This window comes from Notamacropus eugenii, chromosome 1 (assembly GCF_028372415.1).
Source record: "Notamacropus eugenii isolate mMacEug1 chromosome 1, mMacEug1.pri_v2, whole genome shotgun sequence".
In the NCBI taxonomy this organism is placed as follows: domain Eukaryota; kingdom Metazoa; phylum Chordata; class Mammalia; order Diprotodontia; family Macropodidae; genus Notamacropus; species Notamacropus eugenii.
Window position 1 is genome coordinate 24,264,068 of NC_092872.1, and position 26,762 is coordinate 24,290,829.

Genomic DNA, 26,762 nt, shown 5'->3' on the forward strand with positions numbered 1-26,762 from the left:
ATACAACAGTGATGGTGAGGTCATGTCTAAATATATGAGGTAAAGTAGAGAATTCATGCAATTATTTGGATCAAGTAGACTCCAAAACCCTCAATACTTTTGCCTCAATTATCTGGAAATGGCAATGAACCAATTAAAAGGTGATGCAAGCAGTTTATTTTGCTTTTCATCCAAGAAGCAAGGATAAAAAACTAAGAGACCACATAGTATACAGTAGAGATCATTTTCTGAAAATTCTTCTTCCTATGAGAGCAGAGTAAGGTTTAATCACTGGACTCGTAATGCAACTCAGAGTGCCAAATCAGATCCTTCTGTTTGCTTCAGCCACCCTACTTTGTAGCTTTATTAAAACACACACACACACACACACATATGCACGCATGTGTGTATGCGTATGTGTAGGCAGAAAATCCTTCCCCTCCCCCAAACAGCATCCCCGGAGTTGAAACCCTTATCTACTTAAGTAAACTTAAACTGTTCCACAAAATTTGTTGACTCCTTTGAATCTGAAAACAAATTAAATAAATATGGCTCAAGTGTAACAACTTTACAGGATACTAAAGACGACAGAGTTGAAATGCTAATATATTTAGACTTTCACTTTTGTGACAAAAGCAGTAAAACAGACTGAAAGTCTAAGACAAGATCAGAACACAAAGAGATGCGCATTTGCCCCTCACATGGGGTTTGGGGAGTGCCTTGTTGCATGTTTTATGAACTTGGAGGGTCATGGTGCCTGAGAAGACCTTTGCTCTTTTGCAATACCACTTTCCTTCCTTCTGTCCGTGTTTTTTGTAAGGGTGGGAAAATATGTTTTGCTAAGTTGAGAATGCACTTAAAACCTGGAGTTCAGAGTTTAAAACTGAACTCGAACCTTTGTAATGTTTGAGTTTATTTGTACTTGGCAAAATGCAACTTCCTGTTTTAAGAAAAAAAGACTTAAGAAGGCTTATAAAACAGGTTCAGAAAGCTTCTTGGACATCAAATAGCTCTTACAAAATAACATTTTGATGATTTAAGTGTAAATGAATCAGAAACATATGAATCAAATTTCCCTTGAAATACACATGTTTAAAAATTAGGGGAAGAAGGACTTGGCAAAAGGAGCTTTTATTGGACCCAAAACATCTGAAACATAGTTCAAGACACTTGATGAACCCAAAATGCAGCTGGGTTAATTCACCCAGCTGCAAACTGGAAACTTAGGCAAAGCTGTGGTAGTTCCATCAACACTTCCTGTTCCTCTTTTAAAAAGAAAGAGGAAAGAAAGAAGGAAATAAGAAGAAAGGAAGGAAGATGGGAGAGTAGGAGGGAGAAAGAGAAGGAGTCAGACATAGAGAATGTTACACTTGTCTCACAAGCAGCTTTGGAAAAGCCTTGGTGTATAGCTTCCTAGGCACTGTCTTTCACATCTTAGTTTACAATATATTTGTCTCCTAGATATTTGCTCTGGCTGTCAGATGCCATTTTCCAACAAAGAATACAGGATGTGGAATCATACTGAACAAACCGAAGATGAAATTTCTACTCTCAATGCCAGGTATGCTGAGAGTATAATAAGTAAGATGGACAAATAATGATCATTTCAATATATTTATGAAGGTTGTTGTAAAGAGTAAGTTGATTCCCACAAAACAAGGATAATGGGAACTTAAAATGATTAATTCTACTCATCATTTGGAATGGATTGCCCTAGAATGTAGTGGGTTCTCCCTCAATGAAGTCTTTAGTTAAGGGCTGTATACGTAGGCTGTATATGTAAGTCTGGGTAGATGTATGGTTGGATTCTTGGTCAGGTGTGGGAGGAACCTGCACTCAAGTGAGAAAGCTAGGGGTGGACATGGAGCAGCGGACAACCATCAAAGAATCCTCTGGACATACAATAGGAAAAGATCTGTGTGATGCCTGTGGGACAATCATTCTTAGCCTAAACGTTGGGTCATATTATTAGGAAAGACTTCCTTTTCCTTCAGAAAATTTACTTTATTTAAAAGAGGAAAAAGTCCCCATAAGTGCCCCAGTTCGACCATTCCAGTAACAGCACTCCTTTCTCTATAATTTTAAAGTACCTAATCCCAATGTTAAAGCTTCCTTCTTAAAGAACACAAAAACAAAACCTGACCTTTGATTTGCCCCCACTATAATTCATAAAATCCATGGAGTCCTGCCATATACGAATCCAATTCAAAACAATTTCTGGTTAATCAACCAGGCAGGGAAAAGATAAGATGAATCCCAGATGTCCCCTGATGATGATAGGTATATCAGATTACAGTATGGGACAAAACAAGGTCAAACTTTTCAAAGTTTATTTAATGGGTGAAATAGAAAAAGATTATATTCAAGGCAGCTAAGGTAGAAGCATTCAATGGACCTTTAAAATGAGTTTGAAAAAATATAGTATAAAATAACAAGGCCAAGAAGGGTTTTCTTTTCTTTTCTTTTTTTTTTTACCTTCTTAAAGTCGAAATTTCCTTCTATAAGGTTACACTTCTGACTCCTCTGACTCAAGTATTTAACAGCTGACCTATTCTGTTGATTTGGCTGTTTTATAAAGCATATTTGATGAGTACCAGAGTATGAATGCCATATTTCCACTCTGTGGTTCTACTTAGAGTCAGTTAACACCTGATAACATCAAGAAAATACTGGAAAAGGAGGTTAGATGAGAAAATGGCATCTCTAGAAATATAAAAAAAACCATCTTTTCAACTGCTCCCCTCTTCATTCTCTTCATTATAAGCTACCAGTTTTTACCACTAAATTTGGAGGATCACAGACTGGGAGCTATAAGGGACCTTGGAGAACAACAAAATCAACTCATTAATATTATAGATAAGGACTTGCCTAGGATCAAAAAGCCAGTACGTATCTGGGAAGATTTGAACCTGACTTTATCCTGATAAGTCCAATGATTGATCTGTTATACCATGGCACCTCTCCACATCATTCTTCATAGAATCATAGGGAACTACCTAGCAAAGCATTTTATCCCATCCTCCCTCCCTCCTCCCCACAATTAACCTGTATAACTAATTCCCTTGTGGTAGAAGTATGGATGCTGAAAATAAGCATATTCTTTTCCCTGAAAAGCTCAAAGTTTTATCATTAACATATCCTTTCTGTAGACAAGTGAGCTAAAATACAGCACTAATACCTTAATGAGGATTAGAAATGATGCTGCATTCTCAATGGCCGTGCCAGTGGACTCCAAGCTCAGTTAATCCTAGTGGCCTAGAAAGACCATGAGTGTGGTCCTCAGGTTAAGCTGCAACTGTCATCCAACTCTCAACCAACAATCATTGACATGAAGGATTTGTCTTTAGTCACAATGAGGGAATGGCAGAACAGTATCCCTCAAGGTGTTTAATTCTCAGGTTAATGGGGTAGAGAAGGAGTAGGATGATGCTATTATATATCAAAGGTCATTGCCTCATTTTATGTTTCATAGGGGCATGCTTAAGAATGAGTCACAAACGCAATTTATTCTTCATTATATCATAACCTAGTAGCAACTGAACTTTCCCCAAGTTTTTTGGCATAATATGTACATGAAAAGATGAAAAATGAAGTAAGTGGAACTAGGAAAACAATATGCACAATGAGTCACAACAGGGGAAAACAGAAGTGTTTAAAATGTAAAACTCTTAAGCTTAGCCTGAACCTGATTAAAACGTAATTGTGAAATATTTAGCAAAATAAAAATAGAACATAGATACTGTTAATCTGTGGCTTTCTAAGTCAATATACAGCCCCTCAGGGATCCTTACCTATGGTTTAGTGACTGCCATTTCTATTAGAGTTTGAATCCACTGATGTAAAGACCACAAAACAATAAAAAATCAATACTGAGAAGTTATAAATAATACTTTTGGCCCCAAAAAAGAGATTGAAAAGATAACTTTCCACATGCTTCTCCAGCCTTTTGGAGAGGTCCAGGAGAGGGAGGGTCCATGGGTATGGACCATAGTATATAATGTCAGATTTTTTTCAACATATTGATTGGTAATGATATATCTTGTCTCCTCTACCTCTTCGCAGTAGCTTTGTAAAAAAGAAATTTATTATAAGTGATGATTTTCTGGGAGGGGGAAGGAAAGATTTAAGGGAAAATTCAGGTGATATTAAAAACAAAGATATTAATAAAAATCTATTAAAAACAAAAATTCATATTATATTACTAAGTCTGGAAAAAGTAGAAATAACAGCCAACTGCTGTATGTTTCATAGGTTAATGAGATTTGGAGTTAGAAGGGACCTCAAAAATAATTTAATATAAAACCTTCATTTTACAGACTAGGAAACTTAAGTCTAAAGAATGAGGGAAACATGCCCAAGTTCACACAGGTGGTAAGAGCTGAGATTTCAGCACAGGGCCCCAAGTCCTTGCACCTCAGAGGTGGAGATCCTGTCTCCAGATTTAGTGATCATTCCACTTCACCATCATTTGATATAAGAAAGTCAAGTTATGTCTATTCTGTGAAAAACAGTTGATTGAAATTTTCTACTCCATAAACACACACGTGAGTATATACATATATATATATGCACACAGATATAAATTTATATTGTATAAATTTAATAGAGCAGTATTTAAGAAATAGAAAATCTTTATTTACAATTTTAAAAGTAGCTTTTAATGTTCAGATTGAACAATGTGCAGGGCTAATGTCAAGATACCAAGCTTCATTCCAAAAACTTCTTGTCTACAATATCCAGTAAATAATGTTTGCAATACTAAGAAACATCAACATCATCTTCTAAACTATGAATTTAAGAGCCTATTTGTGCACAGCTGTGGTAGCTATTGTGCATTGAAAATACACAGACATGGTCCCTGCCCTGTCTAGACAGGCTATATAGAGACAATCCTATTATACTGTAAGAACCATTATAGTGTAAGTCTCCGACAGATTACTATAAGTACAAGAAAGAAAAGACATTGACCCTGAGTGGTTATGTCACATTTAGGTAAAGCTCACTCAATTCAATTCAGTTTAATATATTAAGTACCCTAAGGTACTATGTTGGAGAGTGAGAAGAGGTATGAAGACAAAAACAAGGACATTCCCACCATCAAATCACATACATTCTACTTGGGGATCCAATATGAACACAGATAGATAAATCTGAGGTAGCTCGAAGAGGGAGAGAACTCTAATGCCTGGGAATCATGGCAAGCTTCACAGGGGAGGTGATGCTTGAACTGAAGCTAGACAGAAGATAAGAATTCTGCAAGTTGAAGATGAGTGAATTCCAGGCATGGAAGATGGTTTGTAGGGTCTACCCAGAGGGAGGAGAAGGAATATGGAATTCAGGAGAACAGAATAGTCCAATTTCATTGGATTGTAGTATCTGTCCATGAAGAAAGCAATAAGAAATACTTCCATAAAGATGAGTTGGAATTGTCTTGATTTTCCCCTTCCTTTGTGAAAAATAAAGCAGATTTTCCTGGACACCATGATTAAATGACTCTGGATCCTGAGGCATCATGGAACAGTGGATATTGTACTGTATTTAGATACTCAGTTTTGTTATTTGCTACCTATGTGACCCTGAGAAAATAATATCTACTCTATAGACTCCAATTTCTTCTGCCCAGTGGCAATAGGACTAAATGATCTCAAAAATCGGAGATATAAATCTTATAATCTTACTCAAACCTTATAAACAATTTTATTCTTCTTCCTCCTTCTTTCCTTCCTCTTCTTCTTCCTCAAGAGATATGAGAGTGATGTGAGAATATCATGAAAAATGAGTCAACTACTTACTAAAGGGGACCTGAAAAATTCTGAAGAAAATAACGCCTTAAAAAATAGACTAACCCAAATGGCAAAAGAAATCCAAAAAGCCAGTGAGGAGAAGAATGCCTTAAAAAGCAAAATTGGCCACATGGAAAAGGAGATCCAAAAGCTCACTGAAGAAAATGATTCTTTCAAGATTAGAATGGAGCAGATAGAAGCTAATGACTTCATGAAAAATCAAGAAATTATAAAACAAAACCAAAGGAATGAAAAAATAGCAGACAATATGAAATATCTCATTGGAAAAACAAATGACCTGGAAAATAGATCCAGGAGAGACAATTTAAAAATTGTTGGACTACTTGAAAGCCATGATCAAAAAAAGAGAGCCTAGATATCATCTTTCAAGAAATTATCAAGGAAAACTGTCCTGATATTCTATAACCGTATGGTAAAATAGGTATTGAAAAAAATCCACTTATCACCTCCTGAAAGAGATCCCAAAAGGAAAACTCCTAGGAACACTTCAGCCAAATTCCAGAGCTCCCAGGTCAAGGAGAAAATATTGCAAACAGCCAGAAAGAAATGGTTCAAGTGTTGTGGAAACACAATCAGGATAACACAAGATCTAGCAGCTTCTACATCAAGAGATCAAAGGGTTTGGAATATGATATTCCAGAGATTAAAAGAGCTGGAATTAAAATAAAGAATCATGTACCTAGCAAAACTAAGTATAATACTTCAGGGGAAAATGGTCATTCAATGAACTAGAAGACTTCCAAGCATTCTTGATGAAAAAGACCAGAGCTAAATAGAACATTTGACTTTCAAACACAAGAATCAAGAGAAACATGAAGAAGGTAAACAGGAAAGAGAAATCATAAGGGACTTACTAAAGTTGAACTTTTTACATTCCTACATGGAAAGATCATATTTGTAACTCTTGAGACTTTTCTCAGCATTACAGTAGTTGAAGGGATTATATACATATAGACAGAGGGCACAGGGTGAGTTGAATATGAAGGGATGATATCTAAAAATAAAATTAAGGGGTGAGAGAGGAATGTATTGGGAGAAGGGAAAAGGGAGAAATAGAATGGGGTAAGTTATCTCTCACATAAAAGAGGCAAGGCAAAGTTTTTTCAATGGAGGGGAAGAGGCAAGAGGTAAGAGGGAAAGGGTGAACCCTACTCTCATCACATTTGGCTTAAGGAGGGAATAACATACACACTGAATTTGATATGAAAATCTATCTTACACTACAGGAAAGTAGGGGAGAAGGGGATAAGTGGGGTGGGTAGATGATAGAAGGGAGGGCTTATGGGAGGAGGGGGTAATTAGAAGTAAACACTTTTGAGAAGGGACAGGGTCAAAAGGGAGAATAAAATAAATGGGGAGCAGGATAGAATGGAAGAAAATATAGTCTTTCACTACATGACTATTATGGAAGTGTTTTGTATGACTACACATGTATAACCTATATTGAATTGTTTGCCTTCTCAGTGGGGATGACTGGAAAGGGAGGGAGGGAGAGAAGTTGGAACCCAAAGTTTTTAAAATGAATGTTAAAAATTGTTTTTACATGCAACTGGGAAATAAGACATAAAGGTAATAGGGTACAGAAACCTATCTTGCCCTACAAGAAAATAAAGGGAAAGGGGATGAGACAAGGGAGGGGTATGAAAGAAGGGAGGGCAGGTTGGGGGAAAGGGTAATCAGAATGCATACTGTCTTGGGGTGGGTACATGGGAGAGATGGGGAGAAAATTTGGAACTCAAAATCTTGTGGAAGTAAATGTTGAAAACTAAAAATTAATTAATTAAAAAAAACAAAAGCAAAAAAAAAAAAAGAAAGAAAATGTGCATTTTTACAAATTATCAAATTCATCTTGAGAAAGGAATTACTCATCGAAATACCTTTGAGCAGATGTCCCTATGAACCACAGACAATAAAGGCAAATACTGCATGATGATTGTTCCATGCCAACAGTAACCAGTCAATCAACAAGCATGTATCAAGCATTATCTCTGTGCTAGCCACTATGCCAGTCCCTGGAAATAACAAGGCAAAAGTAAAAACTCATTCAAAAATTAAAGGTATTGTTTTGAAAAACCAACCAACCAACCAGTGAGTAGATCTCTGCTTTGAGGCCTGAATGCATATTCGATTAATACTCATTTAGTGGCTACCCCTGCCCCGCCTCTGCATGTCTCATTGATTTCCTGAGATTATGAGTAAGTCTTTCTGTCTACTGAGGAAATACTCAGTACAGCCATATTAAAAATAGCCTAAGTATTTCACTGTGCTCATTAGGAACCATATATTAGAGATTGAAAGTATATGATACCTTAAATGATCAACCCCACCCTATTACAGTATGCCATATTACCTGCAGCCTTGACTAGTTTCTGAATGTCTCCAGCCACAAGCTTCCACTAAGGTACTCTGAGAACTGGTCTAAATAAGATTATTTAAAAGTCTGCTTTAAAAGTTTATGCTTTCCTCTGGGCAATATTAATTTAATTGGTCCATTTTCCCCCTCAGAGCAAAATATACTTTTCAAGATTGATGCTTAGTAGCAATTTGCAGACTTGGTTGCTTTTAACATCCCCATCTTGTTAATTTCACCCAATCTTTCTTCATATTTGCCTACTTTAAGCTCTTAATTTTATCTATTCCTATGCTTTAAATTATTTTCCATCCTTATCAGTATCTTTTTCTTAAATCGGCTCTTAGAGGTTTTTTGATATCTGGAACTTAAAAGTTAAACTCTAACAGCTATTTTAAGTAATCCCTCCAAATGTAGCATAAAGGCAGTATATCTGTATGTTTTGCTTTTTAAAAATCCTAGTGGGTTTTTATTTGAAATGGTAATCTGCAATCGTCTCAGTAACATTGCACGATATTTCATTTTATAAGCATATACTTATAAAGCGTATTGTTTGCTGAATGTATTTGCCAAAATATTTGGGGGAGAGAATCAAGTTGCGGGAAGAGCTAGTATATGGGAGACATTTTGGCAAATAAATACTTGCTAACCAGTTACTACTGCTTAGCTCTGATGTAGAATGAGTTCCTAAGAAGTCTCTGTTTACAAATGGGGAAATGGAATAAACCTGATGGATTGCAAAGGAGAGTAAGTCTGGAGACTCCAGTTGTCTCTTGAAACATGTGGTGCTTTTGTCAGTCACTCAAAATGAAAATTGGAATGGACATTGTCTGGAGCAATTCAAAGATAAACACAATGTTAGACAAGTTGAAGAAGGCCCCAGTGACTCTCTCTTTACCTCCCACCCTCCCTGATCTATGACAAACCTAGCATTAGCTTGTAATCTTGATCTGGGATTTTTTCTTTCTGAATTCTCATAATATTGTGCACTTTGGACTGTATCTACTCATTGTTTTCTCTAAGTGACAGGAGTGAGTAGCTGCACATGAACAAAAATATCTCCAAGATACCCTTCATCTGGGGAACCTTGCCCAGGCTTTTGTCTAGCAATGCAGAGCTAAAGGCTGATTGCACTGGAGGAGGAGGAGGAGAGGAATGATCCTGTGGAGGTTGGTGGGGGGCCTGGAGGTGGGAAGGCAGAGAAAAGGCAATGTCTGCTCAGCTGCACAGAGTACTCTTCCCTCCCAGACTCGGAGAGCTACATCTTTTACCGGGCTACAGGCTGATGTCCTGGCCACCCAACTACTCAAGTGAAAAGTTAGTTTCACAGAAGAGGATCAGTCATAGCACATATACACCAGACTACTAAATTTGTCTCCCTACCCACCCAAATTTCCAATAGGGTGTACCAACATGGTCCTACAACTTCCTGAGACCCATATGAAGATGTCTGGCTTTTTTCTTGTCTTGGAAAGGAGACAGCTTTGGCCCCAGGAAAAAACCCTGTAAAATCAGAGGCATTTTCCTCCTAGTTTTTCTTTCCTTTTCTTCAACCCTCCATTATCTTAATCACATTTCTCTAGAAAAGGAAAGGAGCACATTACCCTGCATGGCCTCAATGCATTTCTTCTGTTGGCTGTGTATGAACTATGGCTGTCCTTACTCTGCAAAGCTTAACAGATGGCTGAACTCTTCACTGCAGGCTGAGCTCATGGTGGCAGGTGAGTGAGAGGCAGGTCAACTGAACTGTTCAAGTGGAGTCAAGCAGTATGTATGTATGTGTGTATAGATACATAAATAGATATAAATCATAGTTATAGTTCAGTCATTTCAGTTGTGTCTGACTCTTTGTGACCCCATTTTGAGGTTTTTTTGGCAAAGACATTGGATTGGTATGCCATTTCCTTCTCCAGCTCGTTTTATAGAGGAGGAACTGAGATAAACAGAGTAAAATGACTTGTCCAGGGTTGCGCAGCTAGTAAGTATATAAGGCCAAATCTGAACTATGAAAATTAATCTTCCTTGATTCTAAACCCAAGGCTCAATCCACCATACCACCTAGCTGCCCTGTGTATGTATATGTATATGTGTGCATACATGTATACATATGTATGTATATACACATATATGACATGTGTCTATATATACATACACACATATATATTTCTTTTCATCTAGTATAGAAACCTTATAAAAAAGGAAATGAAGTTACTTTGGCATGAACTATCTTAAATAAAATCTTGCTGGCTTTCTGTAGCAGAGATATTAAAATCCCATTCTCAGTCACCATATTCTTAACCAGTTCCTTTCTTAAAACTTCAATTTTTTTCTAAAGCTTTCCATTCCAATGGAGTTCAGTGGTAAAAATATCACCTGTACTCCTAATCTAGCAACCAACAATAGTTTATCAAACACTTGCACTCTGCCAGACACTATGCTAGGTTCTGGGCTTATGAAGATAAAAATGAAACACTCCCTGTACTCAATGAGCCTAAATTTTATTCCAGAGGAATGGCATGCAGGGAGACACCATGTGCATATAAGGTGTCTTCAGTTTCTGGCCCAGGACTCATGATCTTTACCCATGTTTTCTAAATTCCTACTTTCTGTATCACTTGTACCCACACAAATTGTCAGAAGGGAGTATTAGAATTCTGATAGGTCTTGGAAGGTAATCTGTTATGCCCTGGATACATCAATCAGCTTTTTGACTCTTGTTAGCAGGTTGATAAATAGCTGCCTCGGTATCCCTCAGAAGAGTTCACAGGATAAAAGGATCACAGATTTAGAATGGAAAGAGCCTCAGAGACCACCAACTCCAACATTATTATTTTACAGATTAAGAATTTGAAACTGTATGAGGTTAAGTCACCTGTGCGGGGTCACATGCTTAGTAGGTGTGTGAGTCACCAGACACCACCATTTAGCTTTTCTTTCTTTGACCCATGGTAGGTTTCTCTTTTACTTGATTGGACGATAAGCAACTGTCTATACCTCAGAGGGTTGGATAGCTCCTCTCTGAGAAAGCATCATGACCATTATAGGTTTCTCTTCTGTGCAAAACACTATAATGGCTCCTCTCATTTTTGGATGAGTACCATTCACGCCCCTTAACCTAGCATTCCAGGCTCTTCCTCAGATGGGTGCATCCCACCTCACCAGTTTCGTCTCCCACTGTATTACGCTTCAATCACATACTACGGGATTATTCACTCTATCAGTTCTAGTTTTTTGTTCATACTGTTCCACACACCTGAAATAACTTTCCTTTCCCCACCTCCACTCTCAACCTTTTGAGATTCTACGTAGCCTTCAAACTTCAGCTCACATGCCACTTTCCCTATGAAGTCTTAAATGATTCCCCCAAATAAAAATGATTCTTCCTTTCCTAGACCCAGACAAAAACACAGTACTTCTCTTGTGTTCTCTAATTATCATGTAGGACTGCATATTTGTCATCTCCTTTTCAAGGCTGAGCTCCATAATGGAGGAGAACATATCTGAGTTATCTTTGTACCTACCCCAGTTACCAACACAGCGCTCATCCCATATAGGGTGCTCAATACAGAGTCACCTCTAGCAACAAATAGAAATTTCTCTCTCTGGTGTTCAAAACTCTTCATAACCTGCCCCCTTTCCCTCCATGACCCTCCACTCCCCAACATTCTCTGCAGTTCAGTGACTCTGGCCTCCTTGATGGTCCTGGAAGGAGAAATCCCATCCCCCAGTTCTAGGCATTTTCACTGGATGTCCTCCATGCCTGGAAGGCTGCCCTTCTTCATCTCTATCCCTTGACTTCTGTGTGTTCCTTCAAGTCTCAGCTAAAATCTCACCTTCTACAGGAAGCTTTCCCTTAATTTTAGTGTCTTTCTTCTGTTTATAATTTTTGATTTACACATGTCAAGTCATCCTGATCTATATCTTGCAACTGGATGCAGATGGCTATGGAGGAGAAAGTGAGGCTGGTGACTTTGCCCAGCCCTGCCTCACTTAAATCCAATTCACTTGCAAGTCATGGCATCACCTTCCTGTTTTCATGGTTCTCTTCAAGAACGAAGGATAAACAACAATATAATTTATACGTAATAAGAGTTTCCAATTTGTATATAATAATTAAATCCATATATAATAATAAATGCTACCTTTTTAATGTAGCTCATTTATACACAGTTGCTTGTTTTCTCCCCCAATAGATTATGAACCTCTTGAAAGGAAGGCCTTTTTAAAAAAATTTCTTTGTATCTCCAGCTCTTAGTATAGCTCCTGACAGATAATATTGCTTAATAAGTGTATATTGACTCATTGGTGAAGAATAAATAAGTGTTGAAGAGCCAAGTTCTATCAAAGCAGCTGAAGAATCAGGCTATCCATCCTCTCCACTGATTTAGCACATGTTGCTTGCATAACAGCTATCTGCTTAGAACTAAAACTTTAGAGCAACTGTTGTGTGACCTTCATAAACTCAACATCCTGGTGCACTTGGCCAAGAGGGGCCCTTCCCTGGCATCACATACTTTCATGCTCCATTGGATCCATGATCTCACTGAGGAGTGCTCTTTCCATTGGCGAGATCACAAACCTAGTCTTCTCATTCCAAGCAAATCATGTCCGTGTCTTTTCACTAATCCTCTACAATGGATCTACCAAGCTTGCTGGCTATCTCTTCATAGTTTTGTCATATTTCTTGGAAGTCAGGGCAGAAATCTGGGTTTTATATCCATCTGTTATCCCTCCTGCTTGCTCCATGGCTGGCCATGTTCTATTCCAGTTACACAAATATTCATTGGTGTCTTTCTCACTATTCCTTGTCCACGAATCTTGCTTGGTAATATGATGCAATCCACTCACACCTAATCTACATGCTCCTTGGGTTGTCTACAATCACAGTTACTCAGAAATTGTGGTCTTCTGTGATTCATAGCTATATAGCATCATAAGAGGAACACCGATACAAGGACAACAACTAAGCAATAGCCATACATTGAAGGCAAGGAACAGCCTTGGATCATATCATTCATTGTCCAGTTTCCAAACTGAAATCCAATCTACTCTCCTCTTCCTATGCAATTTTTTGTATAGTTTGTTGTGTTTCTGAGCTAGTCAAAATACACTTTTAAAAGAATTCCATTATTTAATTTTAGTTTGGACAGGCGATCTCACTGGTACAGGTAATGAGGAATGAGGCAATTTCTTCTACTAATACAGGTCAGCACAAGTTCTGTAATTTATAATCTCAGAGACTTGCCTAGGGGCAGTGAGAGACTAAATGACTTACTCAAGGTAAAACAATCAGTTTGTTAGAGGCAAGACTTGAATCCAATCCTTCTTGGTTCAGAGACCAGTTCTCTCTTCACTAATCTAGGCTGCCTCTGAATTTCATAATCTGGGGAAAATTTATTCTTCATCCATTTGGTTCTCCCTTGATAAGTTAACCTCTTTTAGGTAGGTAGCTAGGTGGTGCAGTGGATAGAGTATCAGTGCAGGAGTCAGGAGGACCTGAGTTCAAATCTCACCTCAGGCACTTGACACTCACTAGCTGTGTGACCTTGGGCAAGTCACTTAACCCCAATTGCCTCATCCTGGGTTATCTCCAGTCATCCTGATCTGGTCACTGGATTCAGATGGCTCTGGAGGAGAAGTGAGGCTAGTGACCTGCAGAGCAGAGCCCTCCCTCACTCAAAACAAAGTCAAGTGCAAATCATGTCATCATTTCTCTGATAGCATGGTCTTCTTTGGCAACAAAGGACAAACACACACAACCTCTTTTAGCTGAATTGGATCTCAGTAAAGTTACTCTAGACTGCAGGGATGGGGAATCTGCAGCCTCGAGGCCATGTGTGACCCACTATGGCCTCGAGTGTGGCCCTTTGACTAAGTCCAAACTTCACAGAAGACATCCCCTTAATAAAAGGATCTGTTCTGTAAAACTTGGACTCGGTCAAAAGGCTGCACATGTGGCATGAAGGCCACAGGTTCCCCACTCCTGCCTCGATATTCAAGGTCTCAATGTAAATGACACAATGCCAACCACAAACTAGGACAACTGGAGAACTCCAATATGAACAGGGAACTGCTCTTACATTTGGACTTTGCAAAGGAATCCTTGATAACTAGTTAAGTAAAGCAAGTCTTCCTATTCTTTGACTTACTTGGTTTTTGATTACCAAAGGAGCACTGAATAAAGTTATCCCTGTCATTGCATCTATCAAATAATCTTACATTATCTTACACTTATACAGATGATGTTTTGTTATTTGAGAGTCTGTTAGGTTGCAGTATTTTTCTTCTTTGAGAAAGCCAAATGCTTTTCTACAAGCTATAGACATAGAGATCTTACATTCTCCAAAACTCTCAGACTTCTGGGCGATCAGAAAAAGATTGTCTGTTATAAGAATCATCAATGAAATCCAGATTATTTCATTCTCTTATTTTTTTAACCATTAATATAGAAATGAGAAAGTAAGCATATAGAAATGAGTGGTTACCATTCTTTCCTTAGTTGCCATTTTCTGAAAATAATACCGATTATCTTTTCCTCTTTTAAGGAACTTTCTTTTCATTCAGATATATTGAAAACTGATGCTTGAGCTTTTGGCATCATGCCACTAAGCATGGATTTCCCTTTTATGTAAGGTCCAATAGTTTTTTTTTAAACTTCATTTTCTTGAGTGCCATTTTTATTTTTTTTAATTTTTTTTTTATTTATCACATTGGACGCTGAAGTTTTAGAGTATTGATGTGTTCATTTTTATCAAAGATAAAATGTTACAAGAATGTTGGAGAATTTTTTCACATCTATTTGTTTCCCTAGTTTCTATCAGAAGTATTCCTGGGATGATTTGGTTTAGCTGGATTTCATGCTTTCAGTTGGCACATTTGGGATGACTTGGCTTAGTTATACATTTTCCCTTATACTTATTTTTTTAAGAAACCAATATTGCTTATAATCATTTAATGTGCTTTTCCACAAAGTTTTCAAATTCAATTCAACACGTATTTATTGAGTACCAACTATGTGCAATGAACTAAATTTAGAACCTAAATGAGTATTCACTAAACCAAAATAGTTGCCTAGTGGGCCTAGATGAATGTTTCACCAATAATCAAAACATCCTGCCCTACTAATCAGATGTGTTTCTGTATGGAAATGTTCATGTACTGAACCAGTGTTGTATCCTTGCAGATAATTTCTTTTCATGTTATGACTTAGGAAGCTTCTTTTTGTTAGTTGTTAAATGGGCAAGTGCCTCATTTTGTTTCTTTCTTGAACATGGTCTATCAAGTTAACCTGAACCAAAACTGATCTCTAGCACTCCCATACCATTCCAAACTATTGTCAACTCCATTGATTACTAATCGATGGGATTTGAGATTATCTGGTTAAGTGAAGAATGTCATTACAGGGAAGAGATTTCAGCCAGTAAGAACTCACAAGCATTCTATGAGTAAAAGACCATGTCACCATGTATTTTAAAGGAATTGTTATCAGTCCTGTTTTATGAATGAGAAAAATGAAGACTCAGAGATATTAAATAGAAAGAAAGAAAGTTATTAGCTGTCAGAGTGAGGACTCAAAAGTAGGTCTCAGATAATAGACTTCATAGTTGGTTGACAAATGGTCATCTGGTTACGACAACGAAAGGATTGAACTTATAACCTTAGCTTCCTTTTTAATCAATAACCAATCAATAATCTATTAATCATTTCTGTATGTGATGATAACTGAAAGCTTCAATTTCAGATTCCCATTGTGGACAAGGGCATAGAACACAAAAATTATCACCCCCATAAGTAGGCATGGGTAATCTCAGTGGCTGTTTTCTCATTCCTGACAATTTAGCATCAAGAATTCCTGAGAGATAAGGCCACTATAGAACTTAGATAGTCACTACTCTTTAACCAAAGAAATGTGGAAGATACCATTTTCTAATATTATTAACTTTACATCTTTCGTGTTCTAAATATTAATCACAGATTTTAAGAGCTGAACAGGACCATTCTATTTTGCAGATGTGGGCACTGAGGTCCCAGAGTGATTTGCTCAAGACCACACATGAAGAAACTGTGAGGTAAGTTTTGAACTCAGATTCTCTGACTCAAACTCCAGAACACTTTCTGCTAGATCATGTTGTGGAATAGAGATTTATAAATACTGTTCTGCAAACTTTATACTCAGTTTTTCCAGAAGAAAGTCAATATCTATCATGGAACATAATATAAATAATAATGGCAGTAGCATGAATCTTGGACCTAGGGAATAGGGAGCTATTGCTGCCTAGCATAGTTTCCTCGGCACCAGATAGATGCTATTTTTTTTTCATGACAGTTAGTTGACCCAGGACCCAGCTCACTGGCACCATCTACTGGGTTCTAGCTGCCACAAAATTTCCCCTATTTACTGGGTTCCCCAATTCCAAAAAAACCACAGGAAACAATTTGGTTTCTTTCTTTCCTCTTCTCCTTGACCTTGCTCTCCAAAAATAACATGCCACTCTCTTAGGTGGTTTAAGTGGTTCCGATAGATATTCAAGTTATCTGTGGGTTAAAGTTACCTGTGCTTGTGTCTCCCCTTCCCCCCTCCTCCCCAACCCCCTGACCCTGGCCCCTTTATTCTCCCAACAGAAAATAAATTTGAAAGCAGGGGCTGTGTCATTCAGAATCTGCATCCATACCACACCCCTCCATATGTGTCACTGTGTTGTATAGGCATTAATTATTTAAAGATGTTGAATGAATGGCAATATGTAGGTCAGGAGGAGTTGGTACCAAAATAGATGAAAGAAATAAGGTTTTACAGATTGCTTTTAATGGATTGATAGGGGTCATGTACAAAGTACAGGACACTAGCTTTACTAAGAACTTTCTTTCCATCTGACTTCCTCGGGGTTCTTGCTGGGGATTTTGGCTGGTTCTTTTCTATCTCCCCCCTTTTATATCAATTTGCATATGCTTTGTGTCTATGTATCTATGTACCCATTTTATCTTCCCCTTCCAAACTTCTTGAAAGCAGGACCTAGTTTATTTGCTGGGGTTTATTTATTTATTTACTGACTTATTTTTGGTAACCTCTGCTCAGTACTTAAGAATCTTCTCAGGAATTCAGTTTCACTCAGCAAATACATCTCATTGAATTAGATCTCTCAGAAGGCTCTTTCAGTGTTAAGTAATTTGAGATAATTGCTTTTGGCTTATTTTACCCTTTACTTGGCTAGAGGTATCACTCTGTTATCTCTTCTATTTGAAATACTAATTAGGTGATTAGCTCTCCAAGTCTTCCTTATCTCTAAGCCTTTTTATCTACTCAGCTCTGACAGAGAAAGTTGGAGTTGCAATAAAATACTCATTAAGCACCTACTGTGAGCTAAACTGGAGTGGGGGGAGATATACCAAAGGTCTTTGGTCTAGTAGGGAGACAATATAACCAGATACCTAGCAAAAATGCATGATATTAAGTGAGTTAGAGAAATTTTAGAGAATCAGAGAATAAAAGTGATAAATGAGGTATGTATTTGTGTAGTATATGTTATGGGGAGGAATTGTTATTGACCAGTCATTGGAGAAGGCTTTGTAGTATCTGAATTGGGCTCAAAGGGTGGACAAGAATTCTCTGTGTAGTAGCAGGGAGTGAGGATGCTCTAGGCAGAGGGAAGAGGGTAGAGATGCACAAGAACATAGTGTGTGACAGGCAGAAGAAAAGAGCTATTAGGTCTAGCGTATAGACTTCAAGGAAGGGAACACTTTATGATAACACTGCAAAAGGAAGGGTGAGGAATACTTTATGATGGGTATTGAGCGACAAACAGGAAGCTGAATTTTAATCCAAGGCAACAGGGAATCATGGAAGATGTTGGAGGAATTTATTGGCTCAATTTTTGTGACCGAATATTTATTTGGGAATGCAGAGCAAGAGTAAAAATGGGCAGACATGTAAGGAAGACATTGCAAGTATTTCTCTCTTTAGATTGGTTAACTCCTCTGTCTTACTTGATCTTTGCATCCTCAGTATCTAGCCCCTGTGATGGACTTATCAGAGGACATAGATAAAAAAGGGTCATATGGGATGGACAGACATGCATGGGTTACAATCTACCTCACTGGAAGTAAAATTCAAATAGACGAGATCACAGATCTTCCAAATATTTGAGAGTGCCACATATATCGTGAGGTGCTAGCAAATCATACATTATAACCAATAGTTCTTAAAACGGTCTAAGCTAAATGCAAACACAATCGGCAAAAAGCCATAAACCCAAATAACTCTCCCACCCCAATCCCCTATGATAGGAGGGGTGGGGGAAGAATTCATACAAAATTATGAACTCAATTCAAAACCTAAAATATCTTCTTCCAAATGTGTTGCATAATAAATCAGGATTCTAGCAAGAGTGCAATGAAAAATACAGCCAGATTCCAAAAACAAGCTGTATTCGTTTGACAATTTAAAAAAAAAGGGGGGGGGGAAGTAAATGTCAGTCTTTATGTAAACCACATATTAATACAGGTTCTAAATTAACAACAGTAATAAAAATAGGTAGCATTTATAGTATATAGTTTTTCAAAGTTTACAAACTGCTTCATATCTATTTGTACATAAAGATCTACTTCTCTCTACATATACATATAATATTTATACATATACCTCATTTGATATACTATCTCACTGAGTTAAAACTCAAGTCTAAATCCCAGTTATTTCTCAGTGCTCTGCATCAATGTCAGAGGGTTAGCATGTAAGAGCAAATCATATCTCCTATGGGACCAAAATTTCCAATAAAACAAGACAACAAAACCTTGATGATAATCAGAAGATTCAATTCTGTGTATCATGTCTCTGTTTATGAGAATATACCCATGCACAGACAAGTCTTCACGTGTTAGCAACCTATACATAGCAGCTTGTTTGGTCTCAGTCATCGTGGCTATCTGCCAAACATGAACTACGGGAGTCATTTCACTCTAAGTCTCTTTCCAATCCCCTTCTCCATCTTCCAACTGGTTCATCAGGGACTAACATGCATCTTATGAAACTCAGAGACTATTGTTTTAGAAGATAGATCCTGATGAGTATTTGGCTCAATAAAGAGATGTGCCTTAACAGGTTGAGAAACTCAAAAAGGCTGGAATTTTGGGGTCTTTCCAGAAAGGACTCTTGGATTCATCTGTCCCCATTGTATCTGGCTCACGCATAGCATTTTTTAAAAAATACACTAGCTATATGTTTTATTCTTACAATTCTAATTGTCTTGGGTTTAAATGGTTCTCGTTACAAAGGGCAAACAAGCACTTATAGGCGTAGTCAAACTGCAGAGTAGCAAGTTTAGGGGAAGAATATTGGATTTACAGACAAATGACGTGGGTCTGGATCTCACCTTTGCTACTTACAACATACATTGTGCAGGTGATACAACTTCCCTGGGCTTCATTTTACTCATTTGTAAACTGAGGAAATTGGATTAGATGGCTTCAAATATCCCTTCCAGTTCTAAATTCTATGACCTACAATGCTTCAGAATCAATCTCACTAGGGTGCATGATCAGTCAGCGTATCTGTCCCTTCTCAAGGACACAGAAACATTAGTTAACCCAACCAAGGTCACAGAGAGGTATGTGAAAAGGGAACAGAACCTGATATCAATTCTATCTATAGTCATAATGCCAAATATACATGCTGTCATACAGTTAAATGAAAACTAGCTTTTAGTCAGAAGATTTTATTCAAGTCTTAATCTTACCATTCTCTAACTATGTGCCTTTAAATAAGTCACTCTATTGTGCTTAATACATGTTTACTATATTGAGTAGAATTTAACTCTCTGACTTCATTTCTAAAATGAGGTCTAAAGATACCTATTCTGTATACCTCACAGGATCGTTGAAAGGATTGCATTTGTTTTGTTTTAAAGAGTAGTTCCCCTTATCTTGCCCAGGCTGAAGGGCCATTTCTACCCTGATAAAAGCTTTGATCTGTTCTTCTTATGACAGATCAGTTCACCTCTCTTCTGGAAAGATGGTGATCTTAGTCTCGCATTTTTAATGCTGATATTAGTGTGGACAGCTGATTATCTTAGCCTATTGCAATGATCTACAAGCCTCAGCCTCTCCAACAGCTGCTATTATAAGCATGTGCCAACATCATGATGGGTGAAATGATTATAAATGAATGCCTTTGACATCGTCCCTCTCGAACTTCATAAAGCACTTTGATTTGCACCTCTCTAATGTACTCACAATATTGTATATAATTACTATTTATGGTTGTATCTTGGTCCCCTCCTAGACAATAGCTCTAAGAAGGCAAAATTACTATTGACTTTTAAAGAAAACTAATTTCATCTTAATCTTCATTAAAGGAGACAAGGTATTCAAGTGTTAGGAGGTGTCCCACCATAATCTATCTTGGTTGTTTTCCCAGAAAGAAGAGGGAATACAATAGGGGAAAAAACATTTATCAGGTGCTATGGACAAGCACCAGGGGATACAAATAGAAGCAACCAACACAGTCCCTACTTTCAAGGAGCTTACTCTCTAACAGTGGAAGACAAGACAAGAAGTGGAATGATAACACAAAAAAGGGTGTGTGGGCAAGAGTGCTCTGGACAGAGCTGTCACAAGAAAAGTAATTGGCGTCACATAGCAACTGATTGACATGTCCTTTCCAGGAATGGTAATGTTGGCTCGATTAGCTAGAATTGGAAGGGAGAGTGAGGTACAGCATGGGTCAGATGGTAGGCACTGTATTTTAAGAAAGACATCAATAACCCAAAGAGTGTCCAAAGAGGATAACTAGGATAGTGAATGACATCAAATTCACTGGCTGAAGGAACTGAGGACTTTTAGTCTGAGAATTGCCTTTAAGTTTATTCAGAATAGTCATGTGGAAGAGGGATCTAGACCAGACACCAACTGTCTGGGAAATGCAATTTCCCCTATGGCATGCCTGATACATAGTCATGGAGGCTTTGAATAAAGACCAAGTAAGGATGGAAATTATTACCTCCCAAAGTAGCCCATTCTACTTTTGGACAGTTCTAGTTATTAGGAATTTTCTTCCCCTTTACATGAAGCCTAAAGTTTTTTTTTTTTTTTTAATAACTCTACCCATTGCTTTGCCCTTTAGGAAAAACTAAAACAAGTCCAACTTCTGAAGTCTCTTCTAATTAAAAGCCCACCCCCCCAGTAGATCCTGCAGGTTGTTAGCTCTAATTCCTGCTACAATGCATTCTCTACATACTTATCTGTGTCTGTTCATGTGTTTGAATAGAATGGAGGCACCCTGAGGTCAAGAGCTCTTGATTTTTGTTTCTCTATCTCCATCATCTAGAATAGCGATTTATACAAATGTTTAGTAAACGTTTGGTGAATTGAGCCAAATGGAATTCCAACTCTGAAATTCTGTGATTCTGTAATAAACATTTGTTACTTTTTTAAAAAGTCTATGAAAACACTATAAAGGTCTGGGATAGCATTAGGAAAGATAAAAGAAAAATATTGACAGTCAGCTGAAAAAGGAATAGAAAAGTAGAAGTTTTCAATATACAGGATGGGGGGTTGGGAGGGAACAAATCTAGCTTGATGTCTACTAATGAGCACTGCAGACACAGCCAGCAGATCCACCACACCAAGGAGTATGTGGAGAATTAGACAAATTACTTTTTTATTGCACTTTTTGTCATAAATGATAAAAAAAAAAAGGCAATCGGGAAATATGAGGTTGGCTTTCTCCCCCCCCCCCCCCCACCAGAGTAGTTTGACATGAATAATAAAATTACAAAGTTGACAAAGATGTTAGAAGGTATTGATATAATAGTTCTGGGTCTACTCTTGGGTAGTGTGACCATAGTACATTCTCCATACGATATAACAAATATTTGAAAGTTGTTCATTACGACCTAACCTGAAGAATAGATCTCCTCTATAAAGTCTCTGACAAGCAGTTATCCACCTTCACATGGAGATCTCTTTGCTTATTAAATTTCTTCTAATCCTTTAAAGTCTAACTCAAATGCCACCTCCCCTGTTAGCCATCATTTGTTGTTAACAAGTTTTCCACCCAGACCTCATATTACACAGTCCTTCACAGTCTGTCTCCAGCCTACCATTCCAGACCTATTTCATGCCTTCTGAATTCCAGCCAAAATGTCCCACTCATTTCCAGAACTCGGCTTTCCATTTCCAGCTTTTGTGCCTTTGCATGGGCAGTTCTCCCTCCTCACCTCCTAGATAATTTTACCTTCCTTCAAGGGTCAACTCTGGTGCCACCTCCAACAGGAACCCTGTTTTGGTCCCACTCAGTTGTTACTCCACTCACCCTTCTCAATTTGTACTTAACTTTTATGTGTAAATCTTATATTCTCTGCCAAGCCTCAGGTAGAAGACAAGCTGCTAGAAAGCAGGGCCTTTTCCCTTTGTTTTGTGTCCCCACTGCCTTGTACAGTACTTGGAACCTAGGAAGTATTTAACAAATACTTCTGAGGTTGAACTGAATCCTTCTTTGTTAACTCTTCCATGAACTTAACATATATCTTAAAATAATGCATTTTTTGTGTTTTTTTTGTCTTATCACTCTACTAGACTTTAAATCCCATGAGAGCAAGGATAGAATATTATATAAATTGCATATTCTCCCCCTCCCCCCAAGTGCCTAATATAGTGCTCTGCTTAACAAATGCTCCTATTTTTATTGCATGGGAAGCATCCACAGTTACAAAGCAGCCCCACTCCGTTGCTGGACAGTTCTAATTATTAGGAAGTTTTTTCCTTCTGCTGAGCCAAAATATTCCTGTAATGTCTCAGTGCTGCTAGCTTTTGTGCTAGGGGATCAAAGAAAGTAAATTTAATCCTCCAAAAGTCAATTCAGCAAATATTTATTAAATGCTAACTGTAAATGGAACCCCATGCTGGGCACTGAGATAAACACAAAGTTGAAATAAGACAGCTTCTATCTTCATGGAGCTTAAAATCTAGTTGAGTGAAAAGAAACACATGAAGACTATTTGTTATATGTTTGTTAGAGAGATGAAAAACAAAGCGACTCTCCTCTAAGTTTTCTCTCCTCCAGGTTAAACATCCCAGTTCCTGTTCTGTGTCATGCTTTTGGGCATCTTCAGTCATCCTGAATATCTTCTGCTAAGAAATTATATCTGTCTATATATCTATCTATATGCATATAGATTGATATAGTCTGGCACGAAATATCCCTTGTCTTGCTTCAGACATTATGCATTTCTTAATGAAATCTAAGAATTTCTCATTATTTATACAATCATGTAACAACCAATCACAATTTAATCTTTACCTTATGGGAAAGAAGCTAATTTTCAACCCAAACCACCACCCAGTTGATCACATGCACCCTTGTTGGGAATGACAGCATATTTGATGGACATAACCAGTGTGATTGTCTTTACAAATTAATTTCTTTTTGAAGAGATCAAAGATTAAAAAACAGTGGTGCTATCACAGGCCCGACCACTCAATACTACAAAATATTCCCTTCCTTCCCTATCTCTTTGACAGCATTTTTCCCTTTCTAATAAAATTTTGGTTAAAATTAATAACAGCTGGGGCAACCCCCCCCCCAAACCATGATGTCTATGAAAATGTGCTAACTGTGCCAAATTCAAAAAAGGATTCTTCGAGTTCTCCAGTTACATACCCCCAAGTAACAATTCTCTATTTTGTATTCAAAAAGAGGTATCCAGAGACGGTATGTGTACTAATAAGGACACACAGGGAGATGGCCATACTCTGCCTTTCTGGTAACTAAAACCTTTAATGGCGTATACTAGTCCACAGGTATACTCATAATCACTTACATTTCTATAGTCCTTATAGTTTGTAAAGAGAGAAATATATATATATGTATATATACACATATGTATACATATGCATATGCACATATACAAATGAGTGTGTGTGTGTTTGTGTGTGTTGAATTTGGGACTATACATACCACACTTCATCTTCATCTAGTCAGGGTGTAAGCACAGGAGTTAGAAACCACTCAACAAGATATGACTCAGCATCATATACTATAAAGTTTGCTTTTTGTCCATTGTGTATGACAGGACTGTGTGACCTTGGGCAAGTCACTTAACCCTACTTGCCTCATCCTGGGTCATCTCCCGTCATCCTGATGAATATCGGGTCACTGGATGCAGATGCCTCTGGAGGAGAAGTGAGGCTGGTGACCTGCACAGCCCTCTCTCACTCAAAACAAAGTCAAGTGCAAGTCATGTCATCATTTCTCTGATGGCATGGTCTTCTTCAGCAACGAAGGACGAACACACACACACACACACACACACACACACACACACACACGACAGGACATTTAGATTTCTAGGGAAAAACTCTCAATTAGCCTGCACTTAAACCAGGGCTAGAGTTTGAACCAATTAGTGTGTCTAATTCCAAAACATATAGAGAAAGATATTTTAAAAGGTAATTGGAGGAATTTTTAATTAATGCCTAGCATTAAAACTGCCCCAAGTTGAGGATAGATCTTAGAGGGTTCTGTAAGAGCTTCATTTTTCCTTTGTTATGTCCTCTGCAAATATAAAAAGGTAATACAGAGAATTTAGGGGTTAGGAGGAAGTCTAGTCAGAAGAAAGTTTATCTTAGTGACTAAAATATGCCCAATGGGACTGACAAATTAAAACGCAGATAGAGGATAGGTAGCTAGCTAGCTAGGAGAGAGAATCCTTTTCCATCCCTACCGTTCACACTCCTAGACTTGAATCAAATCTAAAATGCAAGTAGAGCCCTACAGGCCAGGGAAGGCGATCCCAGACATTGTTGTGCCAGTGTCTAAAGGCTTAGATCTAATGAAATTATTTGGAAAAGATATTTCCTGTCAGTCTTCAAATATCAGATCTGGAACCAAGACTGCAGCATAAGTAAAATTCCAGTACTTTGCCTGGCTGGATAATCACACAGTGACACTGGGAGAGCACTGACTTCAGGCACATTTTGTTAGTCTACTGCTGGAGAGGATAAAATCAGCAAAGGAGGGAAGGAGTGATGATGTGTACGACCTCTGGAAGCACCCAGAGAATTGTAGGTTTGAAACAGTTCTGAAGGAAATTACCTAACCTTACCTTCACAAAATTTATTTTCTTGGACAAGATTTATACATAAGATTAATAATTTTTTTTGCCTTTTGTTTCATATTGTCTGAAAACTGCTTGCTATGGGCTTGAAGTGATAGAAAATCATTGTAGAAGTGGTGGGGAGTAAGAATGTATCATCCTTTTCCTCCACCCCAAACCAGATTCTCCCCTGCCCCTGTTGCCCTTGGGCAGTGAGAAACAAAAAAAACCAAAAATTCCTAACCAAACTACAAAAGCCAACAAGATAGAGGAGCCAGTTATAGATTGTTTCAAACCTAGTGAGCAGCAGATCCCAGGCAGGCAGACAGGAAGGTGGGCAACAACCTCTTATAAAATATGACCTAAGGTTCAGAAAGTTGCTTAAAGGGATCATATCCTACCATGCAGAGGTGGAATAGGGGCCCTAGATCTTCATCTTGAAGTCTCACTGAAACTCCGGAGTTCATCCATTGAAATGAACATCCCTGAAGGACATGTCTCCCTTTGATTGGATGTCTCCTTCCAGTATCTTCATTTATGGAGGGTACCCAGGCAAATGATAACTCATTCCTCTTCAGGTGTACTCTGCACTTCCTTTACCATTCCACAGCACAAGGTACCTTTTCCTTCTCTCATCTCCCCTTCTTTTTATGTGTTATCGTCTACCATTAGAATATAAGCTCCTGGAGGACAAGGATTCTCTTTCTACTGTTATTTATATTCTGAGTGAATTGTATAGTGCCTGGTCTTAAACAAAAATGTTTGTTGGCTCATAAAATATTTACCTTGGGGTCCTTTCCTGTAGTCTGGGTACACTGGAAGTGCCTCTGTCTGGGACACAGTAGGCAAAGGTTATTTACTGAGGATTTCAGTTATTCTTGTTATGGTATATGTCTAGACACCACGAGCATTTTGTTGACCAAAAACTTTGTTCACAGAGAAGCCTGAAAAAATTGTCCAAAAGAAATCTTAAAAGGCATGAACTGGTCCAGGTGCCATGTCATGCCCCTGTCTGATCATCAAAATGCCCCCTATTTTTCTACTTCATAATTTGGATCCTACCAAAGACATATGAGAGGGCAGCCGCATGTGGAGAGCTTGATCAAGCATAGCATTTGGCAGTAACCTATATATGGCACATGAAACTTTCCAATGGTACAATTTTCATCTCCACACTGAGTTTTACCCTACTAGTCCTTTGTACTGGTACAGTACTAGAAGCCTCCTTCTTTGCTCATGGAAAGTCAAGGAAGGGAGGAAGTTGAAAAGAAAAGGGTCAATGAAAGACCATTTTCACCTAAAAAAACTTCCCCAGGCATTAGGAAGTGATGAAAAAGAAAAGAAGACCACAAGTTGATAAAGACAGATGAAAAGTCCAACTATAAAAGGGCCAAAGGTATTCCAATCTGAAATTTAGTTTTCCTATCTCCATTTTATCCCCCTTAGCATCTCAACTTATTCAGACAGTGCTAGGACCACTGTGCAGGAAAGGACGTTGGAGGTCTTCTAACCCATCCTCCTCAGTCTACAAATGAGGAA

At 38.0% G+C, this 26,762-nt stretch overlaps 1 protein-coding gene and 1 pseudogene across 6 annotated transcripts in view; both read right to left on the reverse strand.

The window, feature by feature from the left end:
• ADAMTSL1 (ADAMTS like 1) overlaps positions 1-26,762 on the reverse strand; it is a 1,091,970-nt gene that overhangs the window by 315,100 nt on the left and 750,108 nt on the right. The gene's annotated exons all lie outside the window — the stretch shown is intronic.
• Positions 1-26,762, reverse strand: part of LOC140534566 (splicing factor 3A subunit 3 pseudogene) — a 43,066-nt pseudogene that overhangs the window by 9,276 nt on the left and 7,028 nt on the right.